We start from the raw sequence: 10,184 nt of genomic DNA on the forward strand, positions 1-10,184 counted from the left end.
TACCTGACAAGATTTAACAAAGTCACCATGGAAATAGAGAATTTGGATGAAAAGGTGGCGAAAACTGCTCTCTTTATGGGGTTAACCAATCGAAAGCTATTGGAATATCTACTTCAGGATATGCCATCCACCTATGTTGAATTAGTGCAAAGGTGCCAAAAACAGGCGGAAGTAACAAAGATACTGGATGCACGGCAAGGAGAATCTAAGATATCAACCAAGGAGCAAAAGGTCCCCGAGAAGAGCCAAAAACAAAAGCAACCTACTCAGGATCTTGATCGGACCTGAAATCCACGTCCGGCTTGGAGAAGGTGATCACCCGATCAAGACAAGTATACACCATTAAATACTCCCCGATCGGAGATATTGATGCAGATCAAAAATCAAGATATTTTGAAATGGCCATCTAAGATAGTCGGGAAGCCGGGAGAAAAGACTATGGAGAGATATTGTTGATTCCATAAAGACTTTGGGCACTACACTAATGATTGTAGGCACCTCAAGGCAGATATTGAAAGATTGATCAATCAAGGGCATCTCACAGGTTTTTTGAAAGTTTGGGAGGACGAGAAAAGAACGATGAATGAAGAAAGGGATCGTTCACCAAGCAGGGAGCATCGAGTCGAGGCTTCAAAATCCAAAAAAGGCTAGGAATTGGCAGGACCTAGTAGATCCCCAATCCTAACTATATTTGGGGAACCCGGACCTGAGTCCCTGAGGAAGCTAAAGGCAAAATCAAGATTCGTGGGATTAGAAGAATCCCAAAAAAGAAAGAAAGTGGAGGAAGTTCCCATCACGTTTAGTGAAGAAGATGAGCGAGGGGTGAGCATGCCTCATGATGATGCAATAGTTATCAAAGTAGAAATCTGATGAAGGGAGATACACATGGTCCTGGTAGACACGAGATCTTCAGCTGATCATCTTTCTTATGAAGCTTTTCAGATGCTAAATTTTGAGGAAGATCTGATGAAGCCATCTTCAACGCATCTCTATGGATTTGTAGGTTCGTCTTCCATAGCTGAGGGATCAGTTTAGTTAAATCTTTCGATAGGAAATTTTCTGAAAGAATCTATCATTCCGGTTAATTTTCTGGTGGTTCGGGATCTTCCTGCCTACAACATGATCCTTGGTTGGCCTTCGTTGACAAAGCTAGGCACTAGTTTCGCCAAAACATATGAAGATAAAGTTTCCTACTAGCACTGGAATCGGCCAAGTAGTCTCAGATCAAAAGCTCTCCTGATAGTGTTATGTGGCCTATTTAAAGGATAAGGAAGGACCAGAAAAAGCCGTAGCCTTACCGATTGAGGTACGGGATGATGGGGATGAAGATACCATGCAAAGGCCCGAACCAGTGGAGAAATTAGAACAAATCTGCTTACAGCCGGGAGATGAGACAAAATCCACCTATATTGGGTCTGAGCAACCAGAGCCCTTCAAGGAAGAACTAAAAATTTTTCTTCCGAAAAGCATAGATGTCTTTGCCTGGTCAGCAACCGATATGGCAGGAATTGACCGAGTTGTGGATGAACAGAAGCTTTGGATCAATTCAGAGGCCAAGCCCGTAATTCAGAGGAGACGAAACTTCTCAATTGAAAAACATGGGGCTATCAGAGGGGAGGTCAAAAAACTGAAGAAGTCTGGTTTTATCGAAGCCATCATGTGCCCAACGTGGTTGGCTAATGTCGTAATGGTAAAAAAGTCGAACAGGAAGTTGAGGATGTGTACTGACTACACAAACCTCAACAAAGCATGCCTGAAGGACTGCTACCCTTTACCACACATAGATCTTTTGATCGACGCAACGGCCGGGTATGGAACATTGAGTTTTATGGATGCTTATTTGGGATATAACCAAATCTTGATAAATGAGAGAGATGAGACATTCACAACCTTCATGACTGATAGGGAAAGCTATTTTTACAAAGTTATGCCATTCAGTTTGAAGAATGTGGGAGCCACATATCAGAGAGATGTAAATAAGATCTTCAATGACTTGATTGGGAAAAATATGGAGGTATACATTGACGACATGCTAGTAAAAAGTCTCTAGAGGATGGGACACATAGCAGATCTTAGGGAAGTTTTCTCTGTTTTGAGAAGATACTAGATGAAGCTGAATCCAAAAAAATGTGCTTTCAGGGTATCTTTAGGAAAATTCCTGGGATTTATGGTTTCCCAAAGAGGAATTGAGGCAAACCCAGTCAAAATACAAGCCTTGATCGATATGGATCCCCCAAAGACCATTCGTGATATTCAATGTTTGATCGGATGGATAGCAGCCTTGACCCGATTCATTTCACAATCAGGGGAAAGATGCTTACCTTTCTTCAAAGCCTTGAAGGATTTAAAGGGAAGTAAAGAGGCTCAATGGACGGACGAATGTCAAAAAGCATTCGAGGAACTAAAAAGAAGACTCGGGCAGCCACCACTGCTTTCTCGGCCTGAGAAGGGCGAAATTTTACAAGTATATTTGGCGTCATCACAGTTGGCCGTGAGTGCTGTCCTCATTCGGGAAAAGAGAAGAAACAGTGGCCCATTTACTATGTCAGCCATGTACTCCTGGATCTTGAAACAAGATATTCGACGATTGAGAAGCATGCGATGGCACTTATGATAGCAGCCCGAAAGTTGAGACCGTACTTCCAGGCTCATCCGATCGAGGTACTGACTAATTTCCCTTTGAAAAATGTCCTTTTCAAATCTGGCCTGTTAGGAAGAATGGTAGCATGGTCGGTCGAGTTAAGAGAGTTCCAGGTGGATTTTAAGCCTCAAACAACTATAAAAGCACATGCTTTGGCCGATTTTATGGTGAAATCTGTAATTCCGATCAAGGAAGAAAACAAACCTATCTTACCAAGTATATGGCACATATATGTTGATGGTTCTAGCAACAAATTTGGTTCGGGAGCGGGAATTTTGTTGAAAAGTCCAGGAGGTTTCCTGATTCGGTATGCTCTGAGGTTCAGATTCATGGCAAGTAACAATGAGGCAGAGTATGAAGCTTTCATTGCAGGGCTTAGTGTCACATCCACCCAGCCGGTACCCTATCTGGCATACCCGGGATGTGATCCACAGCCCCGCATATCCATAGTTCAGGGACCACATAATCCACATCAACGATAATACAATCATGAACAGATAATAATCATAAACTAACAATGAATGATCATGGAATTCAAAAATAAGGTGTCAGACATAATCAGAGTGCGGAAATAAATATCAAATCAGATAACTTAAGAAGGCAGTGGGCGGAATCCACTCCTTCACCAAACGGAAGTGAGGTCAAAATTTAGTTAAGTACAAGTCTCAAGTTATGAAGGTAAGTTAAAGTTATTACAATTCTTCTAAGTTTAACTGTCACAAAAAGAAGTAGTAACTACTCATAAGTCTCCTCCACAATGGATATGTCCTCCTCAAAGGTGAGGACCATGGAGATCCAACATGACTGCTCCCATACAACTCCAGGGCTAACCCTGGTACGCCGGGTGATCTTCTTCAGTATGGTCACCGAAGTCTTCAGTGTAGCTAGCCTCCGGATAGTAGTATGAGGCATCCGGGTCCGCCTCAGGGAGGGTACCATCAGAGTAATCACCTGTAGAATAGCCTAACAAAATATTGCAACAGAAAAGGAATGAGTTCAAAAGAACTCAGCAAGGAAGTTATCCCACCACACATAAACCACAAGATAATCATAAAATGATGCAGATGATATGAGGCATGTAATGCAATATGACTTTATTCTAAGTATGCTGGTCATCTATGGTAGACATGCTTTAAGTCATAGCACCATACTTCTTTAGGTAGTCTCAGTCACTCATCACCGGGGGAAATTGGGTCCTGCATCCCTCTCGGACAAATCCATGGTTGGGGGTTTCGGTCACCGCTCTCTCACATCACCGTTTGGTCTAAGTATTGGCGCATGTCAGGGTATAGCCTAGCCCAATGCAAGTCATCTACTTATCATATCATGCCAGTTCCAGATACTTCCATTCCTCCCCTCTCGGGATCCTTTCCGGTATCCTTCACACTAGAGTCACGGATATTACTCACCGGACTCATCAACCCTATTGGTCATCCACAAATGGTAAACGGGAAGCTCTCACGTCCCTCTCACGGATCATTTCACCGGTCTTGAGTGCCCGTGAGCCCAAGTCTAGCCATTTGTAACCCTACCAATAAATGGCCCCTTTCGGGTAACCGTAATGCAATTTATGTCCTCTCACGGAGTGGATACCGGTCTTGAGCGCCCACAAATCCACACTACTACCACGGGTTGTTCGGTCTCAATGCCCTTCCGAATCGGGTCTGATATGATAGGGACATCCTAGCCATACATCTAGACAAATCCTATGCATGTCATTCAATAACCCGGAAAGCGTCAATGGACACCTTCGGAGAACATCCCATACTATTCCCTCCGATGTCCAAGGACAGAAGCACCAGTAGGGTACCCCTCAATCCCAAGTTATACTTAAGCAATCACATGCCCAAGTTCATCATATCAGTTCACAAGATACAACGTCATAATAAACATTCGATTCATGACATTGACATAAGTCATCATATATTGAAATTGATAAACATGATACAACATTGAAGTAATATAATGTAAACACAAAGCTACTGTTAAAAGACATATGTAGCAAGTCTAACATGATAAGGATATGAAATAGAAACTATATTTACTAGAATAGGAATACCAAGTCAAGATTTCCATATCCTAGGTAATTACATCGATAACTATCCTTACCTTGAATCGGAGAAGAGAATGGTCCAAGATCACAAGCAAGTGGCCCAAATAGTCTTAAAGTCCTAAACAAGCATATATGAAAGGTTAGAGAAGAAATCGGAACAATCGGAGATCAAACGAATCGGAATCGGGCAAAAGTTGCGACAAGAACTCTATTGGTCGATACATTTGGTCGATAGTATCGACCAATAGTATCGACCAAATCAATTCCAGGACAGCAAGCTGGCTTTTCGGATTCTTGCCCAGATTTGGTCTTCCTGGTCTCGGATTGACATGAAACTTGGAGGATAGTCTAAGCACAACATGGGGACACTAATTATCAAGAAACTTTCATAATCCAATGGTCCATTTGGAAATCCCCAAATTGACATATTAAGGTTAAGAGTTGTAGATCATAGCATTGGCTATAACTCAATGCAAATTAGGGGAAAACATGGGGGATTAGGTAGGGAATCGTTTAGAAGTAACATGGAGCACATATGCAAGGTATAGATTAAGTAAATCACGAGCTTCATCTCAGTTTTGGTAAATAAAGCAAGTTGGTAAGCAATAAATCATGGAAATGTGTAGTCAATGATCATGAGGTGAATCAATCATAGTCATATCGGTGAAAACATCATTGTATGGGGTTTAGAAGGTTCATGGCAAGGTGTATGCAAGGTTGCAGCACCTTGACCATGGTCCCAACAGTAAAATAGAGAAAAGATGAGTGAGAAAGTGATTAGGAGAGAGAGTCATACCTTTAAAGTGGAACAAGAAGGTAGGAATAAGTGGTTGGCAATGATTGATGAAGAAGATGCTTCACCACTACCAAGGAGGAGTTCTTGGGAGGCTCTCTCACGTTCCCAGATGTTAAAGAAGCGAGGATAGGGCTCCAGTCTCGAGGAATAAATAAATAGAAAAGAATATTCTAAGAATCTTTAAATATGGGCTCAGCAGACTTGTTGGTCGATACCTTTGGTCGATGGTATCGACCAATAGTATCGACCAAAACAAACTCTGCAGAATTTTACAGAATAGTATAGCAACTTTAGGTGCGGACTTGGAGGGCTATACAAGGTCAAATTGCATGGGGTTTTCTCCTACAGTTCACTCAAGAGGTCTAGTTTCAGGGAGTACCTTCGTATTATGCACAGGAGTCCGTTTGCTATTTCAACTGTCTTGCTCTTCATCAGTGCGCAGATTCTAACTTAACACTGGTAATGTGCTCAAGGAAAGAGCAGCATCATCAATGTCCATAAACTGGAATCCCGACATTACGTCATCAACCAGTAGGGCCCATAAGTCCCTCCTAACACCACTTCGGGTCTTTGGACCTACAAACATAACAATGACCGAGTCGGGTCAAGGTTAGGTAAAAGCTGGATTTTACACTTAGGCTTGCCAAAGCTTTAGCAGTAGTTGAAGCAACAATATACAGTGATTCTCAAATTATCGTCAATTAGATAGAAGGAGAATATAGAATCAAAGAGCCTTGCTTACAGAAGTACCAAGAGCTGATCAGAAATCTAAGGAAGGAATTCAAAGAAATAAAGGTATGTCAAATACCCCGAAAGGAGAATTCAGTAGTAGATGAACTCTCAAGGTTGGCAAAAGCTAAGGAAAAAAATTTAGAACCATCGGTCTACATTGAGGAGCTGAACTTCCCAAGTGCTAAGGTCAACCTCATTTCATATATAGAAAGCAAAATAATGCTGGATGGACCCCATTATTGAGTATATTCGGGATGATAAACTGTCCGAGGATTTAAAAGAGGCACGGTCAGTAAGAGTTCGTGCGTCAAGATTTACCATTCAACAAGGCAGGCTATATCGAAAGTCTTTTTGGGGGGCTTTACTTAGATGTGTTGGTCCCGAAGGAGCCAAAACCGCATTGGCTGAAGTACATGAAGGTATCTGTGGAGCACATATGGGTGGACCCTAGCGCACAAAATCCTTCGTCTTTGTATTGGCCCAAGTTGCAAGAAGATTCCATGAAATACGTTAAAACTTGCAATCAATGCCAGATACGTTCAATTGTGCCAAAGCAGCCTGCTACAATACTCACGTCAATTCTAAACGCCATCCCGTTCACAATGTGGGGAATAGACTTGATGGGAAAATTCCCCATAGCAACAGGAAGAAAGGAATATCTGATTGTAGCAATCGATTACTTCACAAAGTGGGTAGAGGCAACTCCCCAGGCATTGATCACAAAAAAACAAATGGAGAAGTTCGTGCTAGAGTCAATCATCCACAAATTCCGAATTCCAAAGGTACTAGTAACCGATCATGGAACTAAGTTCGATAACCCCCAGTTCAAACTTGTAATATCCAGCCCTATTCTAACCCTGACCCTAACCCAGATCCACTGTTGTATTTAGGCCTGAAGACCCGAAGTGGTGGTAGAAGAGACTTGGACCCTTCTGATTGATAACTATGATTCGGAGACCGAGCCCATGGACATTGACGATGATACCCCTTGCTTGAATGCATTGTTAGTGTTTAAGGAAAGTTTGCGCATCGGAGAAGATTGATTTAGTTGAAGTACTTAATGACCTCCTGTGCACAATCCAAAGGTATTCCCCGAAACTAGACTTCTTGATTGAATTATAGAAGAAAACCTCACTCAATTTGACCTTGTATAGCCTTTCAAAACCCTACTTGAAGTTGCTGAACTATACTTGTTTTTCTGCTGAGAAATATTTTGGTCGATCCTCTTTGGTCGATGCCATCGACCAAAGACCATCGACCAAAGTTTCCCAGTCAGCCAAGTTAATGATTCTATGGAATATTCTCTTTTCTAATTATTATAACCTCGAGCCTTGAGCCTTATTGCAATCATTTTCACTCCTGAAAACGTGGGGGGAGCTTCCCAAAGCAACTCCTAGGCACGTGTGAAGGATAATCCACCAAAAACTCATTGTTTATCATTGATTCTTGCCTACATCTTCAACAACAAGGTATGAATCATCATTCCACTCTCTATTCTACCTTTTTTATTCTTTTCTATTCCTCTCTTGCTGTTGAGACATTGGAGGTGGTGCTGCAACCTTGCAACCATCACTCCAAGTATCCACTCATGCTTAACCTATGATTTCCTTAGCCATCTATTGATGCTATGCCCCCATCTCAAGCCTAGCATATGTATTCCTTGATTTTCCTCTTAACATCATGCCATTTTGTACAAAACTGAGTTGTGTGGTATGCTATGTTCATGTTTATCACTATCATATGATTCCAATCGAATTTCTATAAGTTCCCCTAGCTATTGCATGCTATTTCTAGGTCAATGCAATCAATCCCAATTCATGCCATGATGCTTGTCTCTTGAACTTGATAGCTCAAATTGGGGCTTTCTATTTAGACCATTGGATTATGTTGTTTTCTTGATTTATAGTACCCTCATACTGTTCCTAAGCATTCCTCCAAGTTTCAGATTGATCCGAACCCCAGAAAACCAATTTCAGATGAAAACCCCCAAAATCCACTATTCTGTCCCGAAGAGATTTTTGGTCAATCCTCTTTGGTCGATGCCATCGACCAAAGACCATCGACCAAAGTTGTTGCTGGCAGCAACTTTAGCCAGTTTTGACCCATTTCACATCCGATCTTCCCGATTTCTTCTCTAACTTATTATTGATGTTTGTTTAGGGTTTTAACAATTCTTTTGGACCATTTCTTGGTATTCTCAATTCATCATCAACTCAACTTAAGGTAAGGATGGTTATCTCCATAAACATATAGGCCATCAACTTATGATTTGAGTTCATACTTGAAGAATAGAATCTCTTGATTGCTTTTAATTACTATAAGGCTGATATACATGTTGTTAGGACAATAATATCACAATTCATATTCTCTTGTCAATGTTAAATTATTATTCTTGATTACTTGTGTCTATGATGGTTCATTTCAATATCATGATTTAACTTTTATTACGAAGATGTATTGGATGCATGAGAAATGATGAACTTGAATATGTGATTGCCTACGTATAACTTGGGATTGGGGAGTGTCCTATTGACACTTATGTCCTTGGGCATCGGAGGGAATAGTATGGGATGTTCTCCAAAGGTGCCTATCGACACTTTCCCGGGTTATTGGATGACATACATAGGATTGTCTAGTTGGGTGGCTAGGATTGTCCTTGTCGTGTCAGACCCGAATCGGAAGGGCATTGAGACCGAACGACCCATGGTAGTGTATGGTTTGATGGGCACTCTAGGCCGGTAACCAATCCGGTAGGGGACATGAACCATGCTACGGATACCCGAAAGGGGCCATTTATTGGTAGGGTTGCAAATAGCTAGACTTGGGCTCACGGGAGCTCAAAACCGGTAACCAATCCGTGAGAGGACGTGAGAGCTTCCCGTTTACTATTTCTGGATGACTAATAGGGTTGATGAGTCCGTAATCTGGGATTACGCTGACTCTAGTGTGAAGGATACCGGAAAGGATCGCCAGGGGCGAGGAATGGACGTATATGGATCTGACTTGATACGACTGAGTAGATGACTTGCATTGGGCTAGGCTTTACTGTGACATGCGCCAGTACTTATACCAAACGGTGATGTGAGAGAGCGGTGACCGATTCCCCTACCATGGTTTTTGAGATGACTTTACCTAATTTCCCTGGCAGACCCAAGATATCTTGTATGATTGAGGGGGAGTGACTGACAACCCAAAGAAGTATGATGCTATGACTTAAAGCATGTCTACCATAGAGACTAGCATTCATAGAGTTAGAATCATATTTGCATCATATGTTTCATATCATATTGCATTATGTTATGTTTTGTATATGTATGATTTTAATTATGGAATAACTACCTTGCTGAGTTCTTTGAACTCATTCCTTTTGTACAAATGTTTTTAGATTATCCTACCGGTACCGAAGACTATGATGGCACCCCCTTCGAGACGGACTTTGATCCCGCATACTACCCTCGGGGTGGTATCTTCGGTGAAGATCAGAGTGTTGGTGCCAAGGAGGATTACTATTTGCACCAGGGTTAGCCCCACGATAGTGCGGGAGCGGCAGAGCTGGGCTTTCTTCATCCACACCATTGAGGAGACCATCATTAGGACAGAAGAAACCCTAGCCTAGTGCCCCATTTCCCTGGTCTATTTATGGAACCATTGGACATGTAATTAACTTGTTTTGGATTATCTTTTGATACTTGGAATTGTAATTAACTTAATCATACTTCATTTCCGCTGCTCTGAGAGGGTGATTATCATACATTCTCTCACCTTTATGATCACATTTATACTTTGACATTATCTGCTTTTCTGCACTCTGATTTATTGAATCTTATCTTATTCATGATATTTAGTATTCGTTGCTTTTACCTTGATTATTATTGATTATTATTGTTCATGATTATGTTATCGTGTATGTGGGAGGCATGGTCCCTCGATTCTTGATCCTTGGATTGTGGATCACATTCCCA

This window comes from Hakea prostrata, chromosome 9 (genome assembly GCF_041222555.1).
Source record: "Hakea prostrata isolate BN-2017 chromosome 9, UWA_Hpros_2, whole genome shotgun sequence".
Taxonomy (NCBI): Eukaryota; Viridiplantae; Streptophyta; class Magnoliopsida; order Proteales; family Proteaceae; genus Hakea; species Hakea prostrata.